Source organism: Paroedura picta, chromosome 6 (assembly GCF_049243985.1).
Source record: "Paroedura picta isolate Pp20150507F chromosome 6, Ppicta_v3.0, whole genome shotgun sequence".
Lineage (NCBI taxonomy): Eukaryota > Metazoa > Chordata > Lepidosauria > Squamata > Gekkonidae > Paroedura > Paroedura picta.
This window is the reverse complement of record NC_135374.1, coordinates 112,437,159-112,460,801: the sequence shown is the minus strand read 5'-3', so window position 1 is coordinate 112,460,801 and position 23,643 is coordinate 112,437,159. Positions and strand designations below refer to the sequence as shown.

Sequence of the window (23,643 nt, the reverse complement as noted above, 5' to 3'; positions counted from 1 at the left end):
TGCATCTGCAGAAACTTTTTAAAGGAGTACTTATTGCCTTTTCTGACTTACTTGACTGGGCTTGTTGACTATGCAGGCATCCTTTGAGATCTGGTGGTACCTTTCCTAATTTGAGGTATGCATTCTATCTGTGCTTCCTAGAGAGATTTGACTCACTTGATTTTCCCTTGTAGCTTCCTTCTGACTAGCCCCCTCATTGATACGCCCCAGGCATGCCTTCCTCTGTGCAGCTGCGATCCTCCATTTTTATTGATGTTTCACTATAAGCAAGTATGGCTGAGGCTGGAATGCTTACCCAGAATGCTTTGCATGTCAGAAATAAGTCAAATACAGGTTCTATAAAAGCCAGATTTCAAGTAAAGAGATTTCCTGACAGTCACAGGAATGCTGTAATTAATCTGTACAAAAGGGCTGGACAATATGCTTTTCTCTCTCTCACACAGGAACAAAGGAACAGGACATTGACTAATCCCCTCCACAACCCTGTATTGTTTCACCTTTAGGCTCCTTCCCAATGAAGTAATATATATGCCCCAGAATCACGGGTACATCAAAACTCTTTTGACAAAGGGATCTGCCACCACTGGCAGTTCCTTTGGGCCAGTATGCATATCTGGCCAACATCCTGAGACTATCTGAAGCATTTTAGTTCTGGAGGTTTCCCCAATAAGCCAGTCATAATTTCATTGTCAAACCCAGGTTCACTCATAAATGCACTATCAAATCATTTGACACTTCTCCATTTAATTCAGTCAAACATTATATCAGGGCTACAAAATTGGCTATAAAAGTAAACCAGAAACCCACTGTCTTCATTCTCATGCTTTTTACTCACAAGACCAAGGTGGGCTGCTGGATTCCCAGGACTTCTGTTCACTGCAGATGGTAAATATCCTCTTCTACAACCCAATCGTACCCTCGAGTGCAGGGGTAGTCAACCTGTGGTCCTCCAAATGTATATGGACTACAATTCCCATGAGCCCCTGCCAGCAAGCACTGGTAGGGGCTCATGGGAATTGTAGTCCATGGACATCTGGAGGACCACAGGTTGACTACCTCTGCTCTAGTGCATCTGATCACCTTTTTCTGTTTCCTTGTAGTGTTCTGAGCTTAGTTTAATAGTGTGTATGAACTTAGGAGTTTATTTTTATTTTCAGTAAAACTCATTTTTAGTTCTGAGGATCTGCCTCTGCCTAGCATTTTTTGGCTAAGCACTGGTGGAGAAGCCTGCTTGTTACCTTTTCTGACACTGCCATCTGTCTCCATCTTGGTGTAGTGGTTAGGAGTACAGATTTATAATCTGGTGAGCCGGGTTTGATTCCCCATTCCCCCACATGCAGCTACCTGGGTGACCTTGGGCTCGCCACAGCACTGAGAAAGCTGTTCACACCAAGCAGTGATATCAGGGCTCTCTCAGCCTCACCCACCTGACAGGTCCATTGTGTTTTTCATGTTCCTTCTTTGTATATCAAAGGGTATTGTTTTGGATCTGGTGGGCAACTTTCCATTGACATGAATAGAATGGTGGTCACTGGTTCCCAATCAGCATATATTCATGTTTTTGCCTGCTTAGGACTGCAGAAGTGGAAGGGGAAGAGTCCAATAAAGCTGCTATGTGGGGGAGTTTTGGTCGAGGAAGTTTGACTACAGCACATTTTCTTGATAAATGATTTGATATACTTAGTTAAGAGCCCTGTCTTACCTTTGACACCTTCAAGCAACCAAAGCAGCACTAAGTTAAGGCAGAGATATGTAGACTGGAAGTCTCGGACTAACATAAAGATAATAGTGAAGGTTAACAGAAGTCAAGCTCTCTCTAGGTCAGGGGCTCGTCTTTTATATTTTATTGTTATTGCAAGTTATCATAGCTACACAATGGCTCAGAACTACATTTTAGCAGGTTGGGAATATTTTAATGTACTGGGGAAGCGACAACGCACTGATGAAGGGTTAGATTTAGTTCGTATCTGTCGGATTTTGCAGCCCTCCCTTTGTCACAGTTACATTTACATATGTCCTAGAGAAAATGCCAGGGGGACCCCTTTTTTTGCACAGGTGTATATCTCTGGGTTATCTGGAGGAACTCCCAGCCCAGCCGATAAGAGAAATCCTTAGAGCCGTGTAATAGATAACTGAAATCTCACCACAGAAATATTGCAGGACTTCACTGGAGGGAGAGAGTCAATTGTGTTTCATTGAAAAGTTATTATTGTAATAGATTTTCTGCTGAGGTAAACTAATCCCAGGCATTAGAATCATAATATCTCTATTTTCTTCGAGCTACTAAAAGGGAAAGCTGCTGTGGTATTTTCTTTCTGTCATCCTGGATAACCATTAAAACTCTGAAAACACGCTTGGGGGTGGGGGTGGGATAAGAGAGTGGGGGCAAAGAAAATAGTCATTCCCCCCCCCCATAGCTTGTTTGCAAAAGAGAGACACCTGGGGGTGCTACCAGCTCACGTGAACGGAGCTGAATCCAGATTGTTAGAAAACATAATCATTTGGTGCAGTCAGCTCCATTTCTGGCAGGCAAGAGCTCTTCCATTATCACTGGGGAATTTCCGCCAGCACAATAAAGCTCCCGTAATCCTTGCCTACACTGAAGTTGAGCTGGAAATAAAGAGAGGGCTTTGCAGTGTTTACCGCGGCATTTATAGACCTATCATTTTTAAAAAATACAACTGTGCTATAGACAGGTCTGTCCATTCACGCTTGAGCGGTGGCTACAGGTGAAATGATAGGGGTTGGCGGGGATCGAATCTAAAACACATACATTTAGGCAATTCCTAAAGGGCTGATCGTGCAGCGCCTTAACATGAAAACAGTCGTGTACCTGCGCCAACAACACCAGCATGAGGGAGATGACTGAGGCATACGGATTTATTTTATCTCTACTATTTATTATTCGATTTGTTAACCACCTCTCTCGGACGAACTGGCTTGTGGCGGTTTACAGACAATAAAACCATAACACGCAATCAAAATGCAATCATTCACAATAAAAGACGGTGAAACTGTATAACAGTTAACCCTCCCACCAAAAATTCCATATTCAACTCAACAAACCCCACCTGACTCCATGCTTTGAAGTGAATGTTAAGGACAGCAAAGGTGTCCAGGTGTGTCTACAGGTGTCTGGAGAAGGGACCCAAGGATCTTCCCTGCCTTGGCCTCAACCAAATGCATGGCAACCATGACAGCTCCGACAGGGCCCTTAGCTCTTCCAGGAGCTCATTCTACCAGGTAGGAGCCAGGATCGAGAAGGCCCTGCCCTAGGCCAGGCACAATTCATGAGGGCTGGGGATCACCAACTTGTTAGAACTCCCAGAGTGCCCTGCGGGGGGACGAAAGGAGATAGACGGTCCATCGGATATGTTGAGCCCATTATGACATTAATGAGGCATACAGATAGGCTCTCCAAATCCTTGGGATTAGGGCTGTCAACTCCACATGTGGAAATTACCAGAGATTTCGAGGCAGAGGGCCATCATGGAAGCAAGCCTCTGGAGATGCTTTTCTATACATGGGAACTGACTTCTCTTATTTGGAGATAAACTTTTCACTCCAGAAGAACTCAGGACCGCGCCTGGAGGCTAGCAGCCCCATTGGGGTATAAATCCACTGCATCTACAATCAAACATGTTTTCACACAAGGAGCTCAGGGAAGCCCCTGCTCTCCTGGCTTTCTGCAGGCAATTCAAAACTGAGCAGTTAGGGATGCCAGCCTCCAGATAGGGACCCCCTGGAATTATAGCTCATCCCCAGACAAAACAGATCACTTCCCCTGGAGAAAATGGCTGCTTTGAGGGGTGGTCTTTATGGCATTATACCCAGGGATGCCAAATCTCAGATGGGACCTGGGATCCTCTGGTTTTACAGCTCCTTTCCAGGCAACTGAAACAGTCCCTGTGTAGAAAATGGCTGCACTGGAGGGTAGACTCCGTAGCATTGTACTCTGAGGTCCCTCCCTGCCCCAAATCTCACCCCCCCCCAGTTCTACCCTGAAAGTCTCCTGGTCTTTCCCAGCTCAGAGCTGGCAACCCTAACTGCACACCACTGAGGTCCCCGTTCTCCTCAGGCTCCACTCCCAAGTCTGCATGAGTTTCCCAACCTGAGCCTAGTCACAATAGATAATGCACTTTCAATGCACATTAGATGTAGATTTTCCTGTTCTACACAAGAAAATCCAGCTGCCAAAGCACGTTGAAAGTGCATTATCCTATGTGTGCGGAATGGGCTCTGGATTCAAGTGAATAGCCATGTTGGTCTGAAGCAGCACAAAAAAACCTGAGTCTAATAGATGGGGAAAGCAACTAGTCTTCTTTAATTATTTCTTTTCACAACAGGGAAAATGTCTGCTACTAATTACTAACCTTGACATTTTTATTTCTCCAATGTTTTTGTGAGCTACAATTGAATCAAGAATGATCGTACTGCACAATTTGGATATGACAGTGTTTACTAATTTGCTACTAATATACTTTTTCCTTATACCTGTGCTCTTAAGATCCTTGTTCTATTGTCTGAGGAAGGGTCATGCACTTGAAAGCTCATGCCCTGAATAAATCTTTGTTGGCCTTAAAGTTGCTATTGGACTTAAATTTGGTTCTTTTCCCAACCTGGATCTGAGAACCATACCCCTCCATTCCCTGCCAGTAGATCTGGCAACCCTCTGAACTACTCAAGAGCCTTCTCTGCTCAGGTAACCAGGTTGCACCGTAAAAAAACAGTTTTATGGTCTTGCTTACATAAACACTTAGAATAAGAGGTGGTTTTGATACCCTGCTTTTCACTACCTGAAGGAATCTCAAATCGGCTTACAATTGCCTTCCTTTCCTCTCCTCAAAACAGGCCCCTGTGAGATAGGTGGGGCTGAGAGAACTCTGACAGAACTGCTCTGCAAGATGTTCTAAGAGAACTGACCAGCCCAAGGTCACCCAGCTGGCTACATGTGAAGGGGTGGGGAATGAAACACAATTTCCCACATTAGAAGCTGCCGCTCTTAACCACTATACCAAATTGGCTCTTGAGGGACAAAAGAGAAATTGCATATATAAGAGATAATTCTAGGTTACTGGAATTTATAACTGATGTAAACAAATATCTACTGAGTATAGTATGGAAGAATATGTATAACTGCTTACTATTCTAATTTTTTACCTGTCACTGATTTAGGTTTTTGACCCTTTGTCTCTGTAATTGTCACTATTTGTTTATTTAGTTGTAGTCGCTTTTATATGCCATTTAAGGTTTTGAATTTGAATTTGCACAGCTTACTGTAAGTGCCAGAGTTAAGAGCAGTGGCTTCTAGTCTGGCAAGCCTGATTTGATTCCCTACTCTGCCTCCACATGCAGCCAGCTGGGTGACCTTGGGCTCATCACAGTTCTCTTAGAACTGTTTTCACAGAGCAGTTTCTCTCAGAGCTCTCTCAGCCCCACATACCACACAGGGTGTCTGTTATGGGGAGAGGAAGGCAAGGCAATTGTAAGCCGCTTCGAGGCTCTTTTGGGCAGTGAAACATGGGGTATAAAAACCAACTCTTCTTCTTCAATGTCAGATCTTCGTGTAATTTCTGTACTGCTTAATGTGCCATGTGAATACTTACGCTATGCTTCAATTCTTGCTAGTGGTTCCAGGCTTCTAAAATCCTAATAGTATTGATTACTGAATGTCACATTTTATGATGACTCGCTATGTATAATCCGCCTTCAGTCCCTGAGTAAAAGGTAGACTTATAAATCATGCCATGTCATCCGTTCAGTTGTGTCTGACCCTCTGCGATTCTTATAATTAAAAAAAAATTAAAAACATTTATCCATGATAGCACCATGTGTAGTCATGTCAATCCACTCCTCCTCCCAAAATGGCCAGTGATGGGGGTTGGAAGGGGAAGGGCCCCAGGTATGCGTGTACAGAGCTATACTTCTCAACCATATTCTGCACGATCATGCCACTTCTGGGGTTTCCTGAAGCCTGAAGAATGTTTCAGGGGTTTCTCAGGAGTAAAAAAGTTGAGAAAGGATGCACTAGACCAGGGGTAGTCAACCTGTGGTCCTCCAGACGTTCATGGACTACAATTCCCAGTGTTTGCTGGCAGGGGCTCATGGGAATTGTAGTCCATGGACATCTGGAGGACCACAGGTTGACTACCCCTGCACTAGACCAATGAGCTTGGAGAGGCATCTGGCCGACAATCCATCAGAAGATAGAGCTGGGTATCATCTTTATATTGGTAACATCCAAGCCCAAAGCTCTGGACTAGCTGGGCAAGAGGGCACATGGAGATGTTAAATAATGTTGGGGAGAGGATCACTCCTTGTGGAACTCCATGAGGAAGTTGGTGGTGGAACAACTGATCTTCCCGAATAATGACCTTCTGTCCTTGACCATGGAGAAAGGAGGCTGCCCATTGGAGGACAGTCCACCAAATCCCTGGATTATCAAGGCGATGAGCAAGAAGTTCATGTCAAATGCTTTTGTGAGTAACACCAGCAATGCTAACCCACTTCAGTCCAGCTTCCACCAGAGATCATCCTTCAGAGCAACCAGAGCCATCTCTATCCCATGGCCAGAGCAGAAACCTGACTGGGAGGGATCCAGAACCAGTGCTTCATCTAGTAATGCCAGCAGTTCATCCATGGCAGCCCTTTCAATCATCTTCCTCAGAAATGTGAGGTGTGAAATGGGATGGTAACTGGCCCAGTGCTGGGGATCCAATGATGTTTTTTTCACCAAGGGATGAACGAAAGCCTCTTTCAGACCATCTAGGAAACTCCCAGTGGGTAGGGACAGATTTATTATCTCCTACCTTCTTGATGCCTATTTTTATGAGCCATGAGGGACAGTGGTAGGCCTCATTGACACCAGATGTTGACATCGGAAACTGTTAAAACCCTCCTCCAAAGGCAGCCAAGGGGCCTCCAGTTCCTTTCCTGTATTGAGTGTTGGAGGGAGGTTGTGGCCGAGGGATGAGATTTTATCTGCAAAATAGCTCGCAAAAAGCCTCCCAGCTAATCTCCAACTGACTACTAATTGAGTGCCCTTCTTGCAGGGGGGTAAGAGACTGAATTACCCTAAATAACTGTGCCAGGCATGCGCAAGCGAATACAATGGAAGCAGCATAAAATTCACATTTAGTCTCTTTCCCTGCCATCTCATAGGCTCTCGTAAGCGCCCTATAAATTGTTCTCATGGCATGAGTTTGCCTCCGACCTTGCTCTAGCTGTCTCAACTCCCACTTCTTTCTACGCAGCTCATCAGTAGACCAAGGAATAAATGTAGAAAATAAGCCAAAATCTATTTTATTTTACTTTTCACTTATGTGGGGCCTTTTGACCTATAATTTCTGAATGAAATTAGTTCAACTAGCGTTGTTATGACAACAAATTCTTAAATTGACTGACATTTAACACTATTACATTTGTATTTAGTTCTCCCCATAAGCAAAAGGAGGGTAGCAATCATAATTTCCAATACTAATCAAAACTCAATTAAGCAAAAAGGAGAGGAAACCCCTGAAGAACTGATGAGCAAAGGGAGCCCAACCAACAGTGGAACAATTCCTGTGGCTGTGCCCGCTCTCTCAAATAGTTCCAATTTAACAAAATCAATTTCCTCAAATGAGTGAAATGAGATACAGTCAACTCTTAAATCAAATAAAGCGTAGCTGAGGTCAATTTAACCAAATTATTCTAAACCTAAATGCACTCATGGTAGTGACTCACACAGAACTGGACAAAGCGAGTTAAAGAACTTATTTAGGGCTCAATGACATGAGATCCTGGGAATTCAACGAACAAAGCTCAACTGTTGTGTTTCCATTAAAACTCAGGTGCCCCGATCAGGTGTGCAACGCAAGAGGAAGCTGGCAAGAGGAAGCCGGCCCTTTGTCATTTCCCTAATCTAATACTGCCTCTGGGCATGCCTGATTTACTCTCTGGGTCCATGCTGTTAACGTTGTTGTGGGGAGAGGAAAGGGAAGGCGATTGGAAGACGCTCTGAGACTCCTTCAGGTAGAGAAAAGCGGCATATAAGAACCAACTCCTTCTTCCTCAGTAATATCAGGGCTCTCTCAGCCTCACCTCCCTCACAGGGTGGCTGTTGTTGGGAGAGGAAAGGGAAGGCGAATGTAAGCCGCTTTGAGACTCCTTTGGGTAGAGAAAAGCGGCATATAAGAACCAACTCTTCTTCTTCCTTTTGCAGCCCACCATCCCAGCTGACGGAGAAAAGCGTGATCCCTTTTCCTGATTTTGCAAAACAGTGGGCAGACATCCTATCCAAATAGGGCTGGCAACCTCCAGGTGGCACCAGGAGTTGTCTACAACAAAAAGGAGAAAATATCCTGACCCAAGTCAAGAATCCCCCAAAATAAGGAAGTGCTCAGAGGCTGCAAAGAATTTTATCTAGACTTCTGGTCCATAGAATCGATTAAGGTCCTTAGTGTCCTACAGAGTAAACATACTATATCACTGTATATAAAGGAGCTAACTGTATACTTAACATTTCTGTTGCTGTATTTTATGTATGCTGCTTTATTTATTTATGCATGCATGCGTGGCCATTGATAAAGGCTGCAATACTGAAATGCGTCTAGTCAATGGAAACATTAATATGAATGTACACATGGATCTTAATGACGCTATATTTTAAGGGCTTTTTAATTTTAATGAATATTAATGTTCAATTTTACAACACATTTTACCCTACAGAGGCTTGAGCAAATTTTCTAGGCACCTGGAGATGTCCTGGAACAACTGTTGACTTTTGGACAACTGGCTGCTTTGCAGGGTTGGCTTTACGCCATTATTTTGGTTCCTGCCATGAGCCACTGTGTGGGAGTGGTGGGATATAAATATAAATAAATACTACTCTGAGGGTGGATTTAATGGCAGGCTTAGAGATCTATCTCTCCTGCTCTGTAAAACTCATCCTTCTGACGCTACCCCGCTGGTTTCCATGGCATGAACCGGGATTCAAACATTGGCCTCCCAGATGCTAGCTGGTCACTCGTAACCACTAGGCTGCACTGGCTCTCAGGGTAACAGTGGTCAATTCCACACACCACTGGATAATGCACTTTCAATGTGCTTTGGCAGCTGGATTTTCCTGTGCGAAATGGAAAAATCTACTCAAAATCTATTGAATATGTATTATCCATCTTGTACAAAATGGATATTACTGGAAAAGACCGTTCCAGTGGGTTGTTACTTAATATATTTGTTCATTAGATTTATAACCCGCTCCTAGCGGGCCTTCCATCTCGGAGTGGTTTACAGCGTTTAGTAAATACATCACAGAATTAAGATCATCAAAACAGTTAAAACCATTGAACAATTGGGGCATTTCCGCACATCAGAAAAAATAGCGTTATGCCAGCTGAATGACGTAGCTGTAAACATTATTGCGCCTCTAAGTTCCTCCTCACCTTTTTGCTCGCTATCATATGCTGCCTTTTCGTGCCTCTCACCCTTCACAAGTGCTGCTAGAAATGGTGGAAGAGAGCAATATGCTTTACATGTGACTCTCTTCACCCTGTTAATCAATCCCATCAGCCAAACCCCTTTCTCCATGTCTTAAAGGTCCCATGATGCCTGCTAATGCTTTTAAAAGTCCTAGTTCTCCATTTAAATGCCTATATGCATATAACCTTTAAAAAATAATCCCATTCCTTTTTGGGGGGGACTTTAGAGAGGCATGTTATGTGTTACAACTTTGGGGAGGGGATTATTGTCTGCCTATTCGTTGGTCCAGGATGTCACCCATTTTAAAAAAGCATTCCTGTCCCGAGAACAAGGGAGAGGGAGGTGGGTGCAAAGGTGGGACGAGGCAGGCACCATTAGCACGTTTGAGCCTCCATATCTTCACTCTGCTGGTTGCTCTCCAGTAGCTCACGGTAAATAAGTTGGGGAATCCACTTTATGAAATTTCCCAACTAGCACTTTAAAATGGAGAATGTAGCTGGACGGTTACTGCCCAGATGCTGAATGTCAGTAATGTCATATGGATGAGCTGGAATATGAGAGGAACCATGGGAGGAAACACATCTGCCCACCCTGGCTGTGTTCAGCTCCTAGCGACTCACTCTGCTAGGAACCTGAGTGTGATTCTGGATGCATCCCTTACAATGGAAGCCCAGGTCACAAAGGTAGCACGGCTGGCATTTTACCACCTCTGCCAAGCCAAACTACTAGTGCCCTACCTGGAACCAGAACACCTAGCTACAGTGATCCATGTCCATCTCTAGACTGGACTTCAACAACTCGCTCTATGCAGGCCTACCCTTATCCTTGATCCGGAAACTACAACTGGTGCAGAATGCTGCGGCCAAGATCCTCACGAAAACACCATGGAGATCCCACATCCGGCTGGTACTTCAACAACTTGGTTGGATCCCAGTTGAATTCCAGATTAAGCTTAAGGTTCTGGTAATCACCTTTAAAGCCATACGTGGTTTGGGCCCAGTGTATCTGAGAGACCACCTCCCTGGCTATACCCCAGAAGAGCTCTACACTCCACCACTTCCAAATGGCTGCAGATCCCTGGCCCCAAAGAGGCAAGTCAGACCTCAACAAGGGCCATGGCCTTTTCAGTCCTGGCCCCCACCTGGTGGAATGAGCTCCCCAAAGAGATCAGGGCGCTGCCAGAGCTTCCAAAATTCCACAGGACCTGCAAAAAGGAGTTCTTCCACCAGACATTTGCTTGAGACTGACTGACCCCTAACATCTACAGGTCCCCCACCCCTCCCCAGACTGAGAGGTCAAACCTACCAAGGGAGTGTCAAAGTTATTGTTGTTGAAATACTGTTCTAGTTGATATGTTATTGTTGTTATATCGATACTGATAATGTTCCATGTAAATGTTCCAAAACGTTTTCTGTAAACCTCCCAGAGCCGTAGGGAAGGGTGGTATAAAAATCTAATAAATAAGTATAATGACTATGTAAGGTAAGCGTTTCACTACATTTAAAGGGTGCAAAAATGCCCTTGGTGATGTTTCCCATATTGTTCTTTTAGGAAGTGGACAGGAGAGCCATCTGGATTGTAGTGGGGAAGCCTTTCATGTTGGTCTACCCACTTTTCTGAACTGACCTCAACCATAAGCTTGGCGGAAGAGCTCTTGTCTTACAGGCCCTACGGAACTGTGCAGGTTCCATTAGGGCCCTGAGGGGAGCACAGTCTACCAGGCAAGGGCCAGGGCTGAAAAAGCCCTGGCCTCGGTCAAGGCCAGTTGGATTCTTTGGGGCCAGGCACTACTGGGTGATTTACAGTGCGCTCCAGGGGACATATTCAGACAGACAGTCGCTTAGATACTTGAGGTAAATGGTTCAGCTGCATAAAGACCGAGAGAGGCAATATTTGTTTGTTAATTTGGGCACGTTCATTAGATTCACCTCAGTTTTCAATTGCTGGGGCATGTATATTTAAACAGACAATTTTGCTGTCGAATTGAACAAACCGCACGTTTGTTTTGAGGCTCAGGAATTACTGAAAGCAATTTTGCATGCCGTTCTGCCAGGGTAGTAGCACAATAATCCAAGAACCATTTCAGGTCTGTCTTCCTTCTGTCAAATCATAAGCGGTTCATCCAATATTCCCTTTTAAACTTTAAAAGGAAAAATAACTCCGCCGAATCTTGTTCAACAAATTAGTAGGCTGTGTCATTTGGTACCGCTGCTTAATTATGCATGTAAGCATTCCTTTTATCAGAGAAATACCTTTTTCTGCACAGGTGGCAGAGAACCAAGTTACATTTGAAATTAAACCAATGTCTTGTTCAGAACGGATCCCTCATGTGTTTGCAGATGGCATTATCCAGACACAGGCTGGGTCAAGAATAGCCAGGAAGAACAACCTAGGCAAACCTTTTCAAAGGGATTTTGCAAAAAGATTTTTAAAAAATTCAATAGACTCTTCCAGAAGATACAGTTCTAAATGAAAGTGGCAGGAATTCTTCCTCTGGTAAAACCCCACACGTTCTCGATGTGCAGATAAATTGAGTCCTCTCCAAGGCCCATTCTGCACACATTGGATAATGCACTTTCAATGCATTTTAGATTATCCTGTTCCACACTTTGAAAGTGCATTATCCAGTGGGTGCAGAATGGACCCAAGTCTCTCCTCAGGAAACAAAACCAGAATTGAAGAAGTCTAGTGTTCTAATAGACTTGGTACTACTCATGGCTAAGGAAGGCCATGTATTTGGGAGCAAATGCGGAAAGCAGAAGAAGAAAAGCAGGGGAGTGGATAGTTGTTGGCACAGATGGGTAAGGCTGGCACCCCTTGCCAATAACAGGTTGCCCATGCTGAAGAAGAACAGCACAGTGGCATACCACTGATTCTTCAGCCCCACATGATTCATAGGATCAAAAGGACTCCAGGCTGTTGTTTGGTATGATCTCACAACCTGTTTAGGTGAGTGCTGCTTTGTTGTGTGTTTGTAGGGTTGCAGACCTGAGTCAGGCAGATCTCAGCAATGTTGAGGAAGGGGCCAGCACAGCCAGGCCAGAGGCAGCAGAAGCTGACATACAATGGGAGAAGGTACAAGCATGCCAAGACTTACAGCTAAAAGCTTGTTCAGGGTCACCCCCCAGATCTGTTCCAGCAGATGAAAGCCAGCTGCCTGTTTCCAGGATCACCTGTACCATTAGAGAGGTGAAGGTGCAGATTTAGAGCAAGGCTGCAGGCTAAAAGGAGAAGCGCTCGCCACCTATCTAGATGTCAGCTACCTGCTTAAAGTGATCATGAGATGTTGCAGGATTGAGTCTGAGCAGCTGGCAATAAAGCCTACTGAGGGATGTTTTGCAGTGTGGATGCAGTGTAAGTTATATGCTGACACTCTGGTTGAATCCTGAATGCCTTGGCTTCTTGGACAGGACTTTCATGCTTGCCTGACCCCTGGAATCCTTGGACTGAAATGGCTTTGTATCTTGTCTTCCTCCTTGGCTTCAGTTATTAGGAGGAATGGTGAAGGTTGTTGCAATTGGATTTCCATGCCTGACTGACCATTACAGTTGCTCACTGTGGCCAAAGCTACAGTCTTAGGGTTGTCCACCACCAGGTGGTACTGGAGATTTCCTGCTATGATTGATCTTCAAACTACATAGATCTGTTCACCTGAAGAAAATGGCTGCTATGGAAGGTAGACTATATAAAATTATACCTGGCTGAAGTCTCTTCTCTTCCCAAACCCTCATCAGGTTCTACCTCCAAAGTCTCCAGGTGTTTCCCAATCTAGAGCTGGTGACCCTACACCAGGGGTAGTCAAACTGCGGCCCTCCAGATGTCCATGGACTACAATTCCCAGGAGCCCCCTGCCAGCAAATGCTGGCAGGGGCTCCTGGGAATTGTAGTCCATGGACATCTGGAGGGCCGCAGTTTGACTACCCCTGCCCTACACAGTCTCAATGCCCAATTTTCCCTACCATGGACACATTTGCAAGTGGCTTACATTCTCCCTGCTTGGATGAATAACGGCCAATGGTTGTGCATCAGTCAAAGCTAAGCAGATGCATTTGAAAAAAGTGATTGTGGGGATCTAAATTGGCTTCTTGCCCTTGGACCAGGGGTGTGCAGAGCTCCATGGTACCCACCAACACCATCCTGGTGCCCATCAATTGATTTAGAAAATGGCCAGGACTAAGTGGGGGTTTTGCCCAGCAAGGCTTCTTTTATTGGCTATGCAGATTTTTCAAAACTTGCTTAGACAACAGCTGCCACGAGGACTGGAGGCAAGCTACGACAGCCATTTTGTTGCTGCGACCACCATGCCTAGTCAGAATTCCAAAGGTGCCTACAGTTCAGAAAGGTTGGGGATCCCTGCCTTGGATCATTGAGGTCCAAACCAGCTTCTGTTTGTTGGAATTTGCAAGGTCTGCCGTGTGCTGAGTCAACAGCTTCTGAAGAATATCCTGCTGGGGGCATCAGAGGAGAGGTGCATTTAGCATGCTTAGATCAGGGACTTGCTGCCATTTTTTTCAAATAATTTCCTCCTACATCCTGTCTGGCTGGTTTGGAGACTTCCTGCTCCTTTGGGCACACTTCTTCCCAGCTTGCCTTGTGATAAAGAAAAACAGTTACTCACTGCGAGGACTCTGTCTCTGTCTTTCTCTCCTCTTTCTTTACAACATTATATCTCTTCTTCATAAAGCGATTTATTCTTTAAGCCTTGCATATGTACCCTGCCTTGCTGTATGCCTGCCTTGCATATTTAAACTCTCCAGGCCTCCCTGGGAAGTTGGCAACCCTAGCACATTGTGTGAATAAATACTTTTTTTCTTGCAGTGCAGAGTTTCCATAAGTTCTGTTACTTGTCTTATTGTGCACAACAAGCCCTAAAACCCCACTCGGCCTAATGCAGATCCGTTGTTGTTACACACAAAACCTTATTGGTTCAGGAATTTCCTCCGCTGCAGATCTTAGAAGTGCTTGTTGCAAGCAGGTTTTTGCCAGGCTGAATTTCTGGGACATTAACCACAAGCAGATTACTGAACTGCACACAGAAGCTGGAGCGCCTGCTTATGTAGCTAAGTCTCCAACAAAGTCTTCCTTTTATTTGTTTTGCTGAAAAAGAAGCTCCTAGCTTGCATTCCAGCATGTACTGCGTAATGTGGACTTCGGTGCTGTATATATTTATCACAGCGAGTATCTTAACAGCAGTCTAATAAGATCTTAGGACTATAAAAATCCAGGTTTGGCACCCACTGCAACTGGTTCACTATGTCCCACTAAACTTAGCTAGGCTCTCCTATGGCTGAAAAGTCACTTGATTTCAGGTATGTGATGGCCAGGGGAAACAGGACATTGACTGGGAAGAGGGTCTTCCTTGGCCACCAGAAGGGACTGGAGAGGTAGGGTTGGCAGATCAAGGTTCGGAGACTCCTTGATCTTGAGATTTGCTGGCAGGGGTTCATGGGAATTGTAGCCCATGAACATCTGGAGGACCACAGGCTGAATACCCCTGCTGGAGAGGACAGGGACCTCAATGGGGCACAATGCCATACAATACACCCTCCAAAGTGTACGTAGTCTGGAGAAGAGCTGTAATTCCAGGGGATCCCCAGGTCCCACCTGGAGGCTGGCATCACAAATTGGGAAGGAATCCATAGGGCATCTACTCTAATTTCCCCTTTTCTCTCCCATAACCATGGTTATCATTCCATCGTTAGACCCATCGCAAATCAACACATCTCATCCAGACCTCAGAGAAGAGAACAAGGGCATCAGACAAAAAGGTCCTTACAGAGCCAGACGGTTCAAGGCAGAAACTCTCTAGAGGAAGAACCATTTCCTGAACCCATATATGGTGACCCGTCTGCTGTGGAACATGAGCAAAGCCAGATAGATCTGAGTGCAAGGAGGAGGAGAAGAGTTGGTTCTTTTACCCTGTGTAAGGAGTCTCAACATGGCTACTCATATTGGTCTAAAACTAGGGACATCAGCCTCTAACTGAGACCTGGGGATCTCATGGAATTGCAGCACATTTCTAGACTTCAGAGATCAGCTGATGTGGAGAAAATTGGTCCTCTGGAAGCTAGACTGTATGGCACTATAACCCAGTGAGATTATTGTTCTCGCAAAGCTCCATCCTCAAATCTTCTGGAATTCCCCAACCTGGATCGGACAACACTATCTAAAATAACTACAGCCCATAGTTTTCCTTCCCTGCTGTTTCCTTCTCCTCCCTGGATTAGTCATATGGGTGGATCCTGCCAAAACAGGGCTGTGTTGTGAGCAGGATAGTTTCACAGTTCTAGGTAGCCAATTGGAATTGGTTGTGTGGGGATATCCCCGAGGAGGAGGAGAAGAAAAGAAGAAGAGTTGGTTCTTATATGCCACTTCTCTCTACCCGAAGGAGTCTCAAAGCGGCTTACAGTTGCCTTCCCTTTCCTCTCCCCACAACTGACACCATATGAGGGAGGTGAGGCTGAGAGAGCCCTGATATCACTGCCCGGTCAGAACAGTTGTATCAGTGCCGTGGTGAGCCCAAGGTCACCCAGCTGGCTGCATGTGGGGGAGTGCAGAATCGAACCCGGCATGCCAGATTAGAAGTCCACACTCCTCACCACTACACCAAACTGCCAGGGAACAAGACTGGGAAATGCCAACGATTGCTGCAAATGTTTGTGAAAGGCAGGGCCCAAAAATGCTGCAGAAAGGAGGTCTCTTTCAGAACTGCAGAAAACATGCACCCAAAAAGAGACTAGCTTCACTGCACTGCAGTTTCAATGGGGCTACATTCAACAAGATGGCCTTATTTCATTTTGGAGTACAGATGCTACAACAACTATGTCTAACCCCAATTTTAACTTGGATTTAATCCTCTTTTGACGTAATCATGCATTGAAATGCTGGAATACTGTTCCTAGATTTCATCTAAACCCAACAATGAAGATCTGGAGGATCCCAAACGAAACATCTATAAAGTTTTAGAATTATTCTTAAGAAAATTCTGTGTATCAGAGAAATCTCATCTCCCTTATTTTTGTTTAAGCATAGTATGGCCATTGGTTCAAATGCCAAACTGATCTTTTCTAATATTTCTCATCAACGTTGAAAAGCACCAATTTAGGGACTGTCGGGATTCCCTGGTAAACACTACGACACTAATCCAGATTTGAATGTGGATTCATTGGCAATGCAAACCAGAAAGTGCTCCTCCCGTTAAGTATGTGCCCTCAACAATGACTTCTGCAATGATTACTGTTACGGAGTTCAGTGTTTTAACCATGCTAGTCAAGAGCTATTTATTACCCATGCTTCCTGTTTTATGGGATCAAATCTAATGGCAGCCGTAGCACATTCTGGGGGATGCCCTGCACCGTCTTTGACTCCCAGTTGTTAAAAAGAGAGAGGGTCCTCTAAAACAGTGAGCAAAAGGATGGAAAACCTCAAGGCAAACTGAATTCTTCTAGCCAGTGCACCCGCTGACATGGAGAGAGCAGCCGAGGCCGAAGAGAGAAAAGGAACAAAGAGAGACAGAAATGTACATTGTAATCTAATGGAGCTAAAGAAACAACTCGACTGTCAATTTACTGAGATGGAGACGCGGGAACGGGCTGAGGCTTTTCAATTCGGCGGCCTCCTCCCTGGGGTTAGAATCGAGACTGGTTGCCATGGATATCCAGGATTCCTGCAGCTAATGGGGGGGAGTTCTGAGGCAGGTGGTATCCTGGGGACTGTCTAGGACGGAAGATGAAAATGAGGCCGGTGGGTGTGGTGGCGCAGTGGCGGGAGGCGGGAGGGCAAAGGGTAGGCTTCCCGCCGCGAGAAAGCTGAAATTCCATTTCGAGTCACATTCATCTGGCAATCTCTGTGTCAGACCTCGTTTGTCCCTCTCCCTGGGCTGTCCTCTCCCAATGGCGTTGACTTAAAAACGGTTATTATCAGAGCACTAAATATCGCCCGTAATTGGAAGAGGGCCAAGGGATTCGTTTTCATCACGTACCTTCAACATATGTGCAATTTGAGTGAGCCTGTTGTTGTTGTTTTTTATTTGTTTGTTTTGTTTTAAAAATCACCTGCCAGTCCAGTTTCTAAAAATGAAGTTGCAATGTGGATTTGCATCTGCTAAGGGCACAGTGGAATCGAACCAGCAGCTGTAGGGGGTAGAGGAGAGCCACCGCTGCGAAGTCTGGAAGTTTCAAACACATTTATTTTTAAGAACAATACTTTCGCATCCAAACACTGGAAAGTTTTGCTTGAATTAAAGCAGTCGTAAGTACCACTGCCATTCATGTCTGTAAATATAATCTGGGGGCATTGGGGATTATTGACCCAGTGCATTTTTAAAACTGATTTTTAATATAATTATTATCTCGATTCCTCTCAGAAAAAAAGGCCTGCCTTTAATCTTGGGAGAGCAAAGAAAGGAATCCATTCAAATCTGACATTGGGACTGGAGTGACTGAGTCCCCCCTTTCCTGTTCTAGCACCCCTCTTCCCCAATTGAGGAGAGAAAATATTGAAGCTTTCTTCTCTAAACTATTATCTTTGCTGGGGAGTCCTCCAGGGCAAGGATATCATGCCCCTTATTATTGTACCAGCTATGCTGAACCCAGGGATTGAATACTTCACTTCTAATATAACTCAGTATATTATACCACTAATGCCTCCATATTCAATCTGGAAACATTTGACTGACATCCTTTTGTGATCCCATTTTCTTGTGAACTCGGGTTGCCAGCTCGGGTTGAGAAGAACCTGGAGACTTTGGAGGTGTTGTCTGCGGAGGCCCAGAGCCTTATGAAAGAGCAGTATAAAATCTAAATAAAATAGATAATAAAATAACGGGACTTTAAAGGTGTATGATGCCTACAGAGTCCACCTTCTAAGGGGCTGTTTTCTCCAGCAGGACTGATCTCTGTGGCCTGGAGAAGAGCTGTAATTCCAGGGGATCCCCAGGTCCCACCTGGAGGTTGACATCCATCTTGTGAATGGGCCAATGTAGTTTCTTAAGTAACAACTAGATGGACATGCTCCACATAGGGTAGGGATGGCATATCCAGCCTGAAAAATTCCTGGAGGTTTGGGGGCAGCGCCCAAAGAGGAAGATGTTTTTGCAGATGGGAGGGAACTCCATGGGCATTCTAGGACTTACGGCTCACCAAGACTCCACGGTATACCACAGAACAACAAAATGCTTGAATAAACTAGTCTCCGTATACTAGCCTTTCTCAACATTTTTTACCATTGAGAAACCCCTGAAACATTCTTCAGGCTTCAAGAAACCCCAGAAGTGGCAGGATAGTGCAGCATAGATTTGGGAGACATAACTGCGTCCACACCCACCTGAGGCCCCTTCCCTTCCCACCCCCTCCAGCCCCATCACTGGCCATTTTGGGAGGAGGGGGGTAGGATGACATGACAAGACATGGTCATATCATCTGATAAATGTTTAACAATTTTTAAAAAATATATATATAGAAAATTAATTAGCCCTCATCCATTTGGAAAACCCTTCGAGGGACATCAAGAAACCCCAGGGTTTCACAAAACCCTGGTTGAGAAAGCCACCCACAGACATAACAGCACCAAATGTAACCAAACATAGCTAAAATTATGAGGCACCCCCCCCTCCAGAATTCCTGAGAACGTTGCTGGGGGATTTCAGGAATGCTTAAATGTTCACCCGCAAGCAATGTTTGCCGAGCAATTTAGACGGCATTTTTAAAAGTTAATTAACCAATCAATTAATTGAGTAAAAAAACTCAATATCGCTGAGTGTCAATAGACCCCCTGAAGCTTTCTTCCATAAAAGCACACAAAACCCCAGAGAACTGGCTTCTCCCAGCCCGGATACAGCCCTCCCCACACTGTTCTGAGGATATGCATAGAATTATCTGGAGGCTGGGCCAGGCAACAAACCAAGAACTGGGCATGAGCAGCCAAGCCCCAGATATCCGTACAGCAGTGGGCTTTTCCAGGGAGAAATCTTGCTAGGAAAGAATGTTCTACAGACCCTGGCTGGCAAAAGCCAGTTTGCTACTCTTTATCTGCCGTCAAAGCCATCCATCAGCAAATTGGTTTAAACCACACAAAACAGACATAAAGGATTGTGCATATGAATATCCGGACATTTCCTTAAAACATTTATACTGCAACTCCCCACATAAATAGCGATGATACAACTCGCAGCACAATAAAGCGCCAAAGGCAATAATGCAGGAGCGCATCAAATAAATAAACCGGCAAACATAGTAGGAGACACAGGATTACAAAAACAGCAATTGAAACATCAGATTAAATTTAGGGCGATGAGCCGTAAAAGCCGCTCGGGGTAGAGCTTCGGAGACCCTGATGGTACTTAGAAAGAACAAGAGCAGGCTTGCCAACCTCCAGGTGAAACCGGGAGATGTCCCAGAATTACATTGACTCTCCAGACTGCAGAGACCAGTTCCCCTGGAGTGGGAAACACCTGGAGACTTTGAGGGCAGAACTGGGAATGGGTGGGGAGGGACAGCAAGGGTTTGTAATGCTATGGAGTCCACCCTCCCAAGCAGCCATTTTCTGCAGGGGAACTGATCTCTTTAGTCTGGAGATGATCTGTAATTCTGGGGGATCCCCAGGTGGGGACTAGCATCCCTACCTGAAGAAGACAGCTGCCTTGACGCATTTCCACATGCACTAAATAATGGACTTTCAACTCACTTTCCAATGCACTTTGCAACTAGATTTGACTGTCTGAAATGGCAAAACCAGCTTGCAAGCCATGGCTGAAATGAAGTGAAAGAGCATTATTTAGCATGTGTGCGAGCACTCAAATGATATTGTGGCATGCTGCGGTCCCTTCGGTTCCCTAACTGCTCTGTGCCCAGGCTTCATGCACCCCCCATCCGCCCCACCATCACACCCCTACAGAAATTTGCCAACCCAGAGTTGCCAGACCTTGGAGAGAGCAAGAAAAGACAGGGGAAACTCTTTTTTCAAGAGGATTTAACCAGGATTGAGAAAACAGAAATATTCTCACCAGGAAACTAAAAAGGTTGCCTTTGATTCTCTGGAAGAGTTTCACACACTCTAGGTAGCCTGTGTGGTGGAGAAGCCATCTTCTTCCTCTAAAACTCTTGCTTGGGCAAAGGCCCACTGGAAATAGGGCTGCCAGCTCTGGGCTCGAAATCCCAGGAGACTTTGGGCTTGGAGCTGGGAGTCAGTGGGATTTAGGGCAGGGAGGCACCTCAGTGGAGTATAATGCTGTGCAGCCCACCCTCCAAGGCAGCCATTTTCTCCAGGAAATTAAGCTCTCACCTGGAGATGAGCTGTAAAATCAGGGGATGCCCAGGTCCTAACTGGGGACTGGCATCCTTAACTGAAAAACCATTGATTCTGCACAAGCAAAAATTTTAGCACATGACAAAGCATGCTCCATGGTATGTACAGGATGTAGGATCAAAGCAACAGCCCCTCTACTGAAGAGGCTCTGTTTCTTGTACTCATCCCACCCATAGAATCATAGAATTGGAAGGGACCTCATGGGTCATCTAGTCCACCCCCTGCACTATGCAGGACACTCACAACTCTATCGCTCATCCACTGTAACCTGCCACCCTCTTAAGCCTTCACAGAACCAGCCTCTCTGTCAGATGGCTATCCAGCCTCTGTTTAAAAATGTCCAGAGATGGAGAACCCACCACCTCCCGAGGAAGCCTGTTCCACTGAGAAACTGCTCTAACTGTCAGGAACTTCTTCCTGATGTTGAGACGGAATTTCTTTTGAATTAATTTCATCCCATTGGTTCTAGTCTATCCCTCTGGGGCAAGGGAGAACAACTCTGCTCCATCCTCTATATGGCACCCTTTTAAATACTTGAAGATGGCTATCAGATCCCCTCTCAGTCATCTCAGGGATAAACAGACCAAGCTCCCCCAACCTTGCTTCATAGGCTTTGTTCTGGTACCTGTTTCCAGTTGTCTTTGTCAGAAGAATGGACCATGAGCCCCATGGCAGGCTGAGCTTGGAGCCCTGGAGCAACAAAGGCTGCACCTCACCAACCAATCTATTCAGCAAGGCAGGTGGCTTCAACTTCAATAAAGTGGAGGTAGTTGGCACAGCTGTTGGAGCTCCTGAGGTTCTGCTGTGTTCTGGTCAGGATCCTGTGAGGAATTATTACTCTCAGAGCACTGCTGGAAATCCCTTCTAGGCTTGTGCATAGAAGGGATGCCAGTCTCCAGGTGGGACCTGGGGATCTCCTGGAATTATAGCTCATCTCCAAGCTAGAAAGATCAGTTCTTCTGGTGAAAATAGCTGCTTTGGAGGGTGGAATCCATAGCATTATACTAGGGTTGCCAGCTCTGGGTTGGGAAATACCTGGAGACTTTAGGGTGGAGCCAGGAGTGGGCGGGTTTAGGGCAGGGAGGGACCTCAGTGGAGTATAATGCTATGTGGGCCACCTTCCAAAGCAGCCATTTTCTCCAGGGGGACTGAGCTCTGTTGCCTGGTGATGAGATGTAATTCCAGGGGATCTCCACATCCCTATGCTAGAGTCTGGTACACCCCCCCCCCCATTCTCATTGCAACATCATCAATTGCTCCATGGATTAACTTGGGTGGACTTACATTCAAGACCAAATGCGGTTGGAAGTCCTGTCAGTCTTACCTTTGCTACTGGATGTACTGTTATTGATTTAATGATATTCATATTGTTTTAGAGCCTCTTGTGGCGCAGAGTGGTAAGGCAGCAGACATGCAGTCTGAAAGCTCTGCCCTTGAGGCTTGGAGTTCAATCAAGGTTGACTCAGCTTTCCATCCTTCTGAGGTCAGTAAAATGAGTACCCAAACGGTAATGATTGGGGAAGGCACTGGCAAACCACCCCATATTGAGTCTACCAAGAAAACGCTAGAGGGCGTCACCCCAAGGGTCAGACATGACCCAGTGCTTGCACAGGGGATACCTTTACCTTTACCTTATATTTTTATCACTGTTTGTATTCTGTTTTAATAATGTTGTTAGCCACCCCGAGATGCAAGTGAGGGGCAGGATATAAATGTAATAAATAATAATAACAATAAGTAAGGGTTATGCCAGCTGGTTCTCTTGTGTGTTGAGGATCACCTTGCAAGCTAAAATTGGCTTTGGGGGGCTAAGTCATGATTTTGCAGTGATAAAGTCCAGCAAAATTAAGCTTTCAATTGGCATGATGTTTGGATCCAACTTGGAACGTTAGAATAAAAATAACAATAATGAAGATATTGATGAGACATTTAATAACCCCCAAGTTGCAAACTAGCTACTCCAAGGCTGGGTTTTAATATTAAATGAAAGTAGGAGAGTGGGGATTTTTCTCCCAGAAACATTACATATGTGACCGTCATTTCAGAATTAAACTTCTTTCATTCTCATGAGACCGTATGCATGGGAGGGTGGACTGTGGTGCTTGGGCATATTACAGGTTTGTACTGAACTTGAAAAAAGAATTCTTGGTCCCTGTTAAGTATGCAATAAGCACAAAGATGTTTTCTGTCTCCATCTATAGCCCCAGTTGTAAAAACATATCACAGAATCATAGAGTTGGAAGGGGCCATACAGGCCATCTAGTCCAACCCCCTGCTCAATGCAGGATCAGCCCATAGAATCATAGAGTTGGAAGGGGCCATACAGGCCATCTAGTCCAACCCCCTGCTCAACGCAGGATCAGCCCATAGAATCATAGAATCATAGAGTTGGAAGGGGCCATACAGGCCATCTAGTCCAACCCCCTGCTCAATGCAGGATCAGCCCATAGAATCATAGAATCATAGAGTTGGAAGGGGCCATACAGGCCATCTAGTCCAACCCCCTGCTCAACGCAGGATCAGCCCAAAGCATCCAGACTGTGTACCTTCCCTTTAAGGAGGAGTGTGAGCCCGTCCATAACTTTTCAACCAGTTCCTATTCCTTTAACACAATCTATCTTGTCAAGCAACTATCAAGAAAGTTGGTTGAGTTAGGGGCAGCATTGCAGAGGAAATCTCCCCCCGGAATTCTGCCGTGTGTCCTTACTGAAAGTTCCTGCCACACGTGACAAAGGGTAGCTCTAGGGATCAATGGCATTTCCAGCAATTCCTAGATCTGCCCCAGAAATGACAAGGGGTAGCTCTAGAAATTGCTGGAAACTCAATGGTAAAACCATAGAGTTTCTAGTGATTCCTAGAGCTCTCCTTTGACACTTC

General features: G+C 45.3%; 1 long non-coding RNA gene across 1 annotated transcript in view; it reads right to left on the bottom strand.

Annotated features, from left to right (window-relative positions):
• Positions 1–21,481, bottom strand: part of LOC143840783 (uncharacterized) — a 118,869-nt gene extending 97,388 nt beyond the window's left edge. The window contains exon 1 of the long non-coding RNA XR_013232407.1: positions 21,392–21,481. This is a non-coding gene — a long non-coding RNA (uncharacterized LOC143840783). The remainder of the gene's footprint in view (positions 1–21,391) is intronic.
• Positions 21,482–23,643: the final 2,162 nt, after the last annotated feature.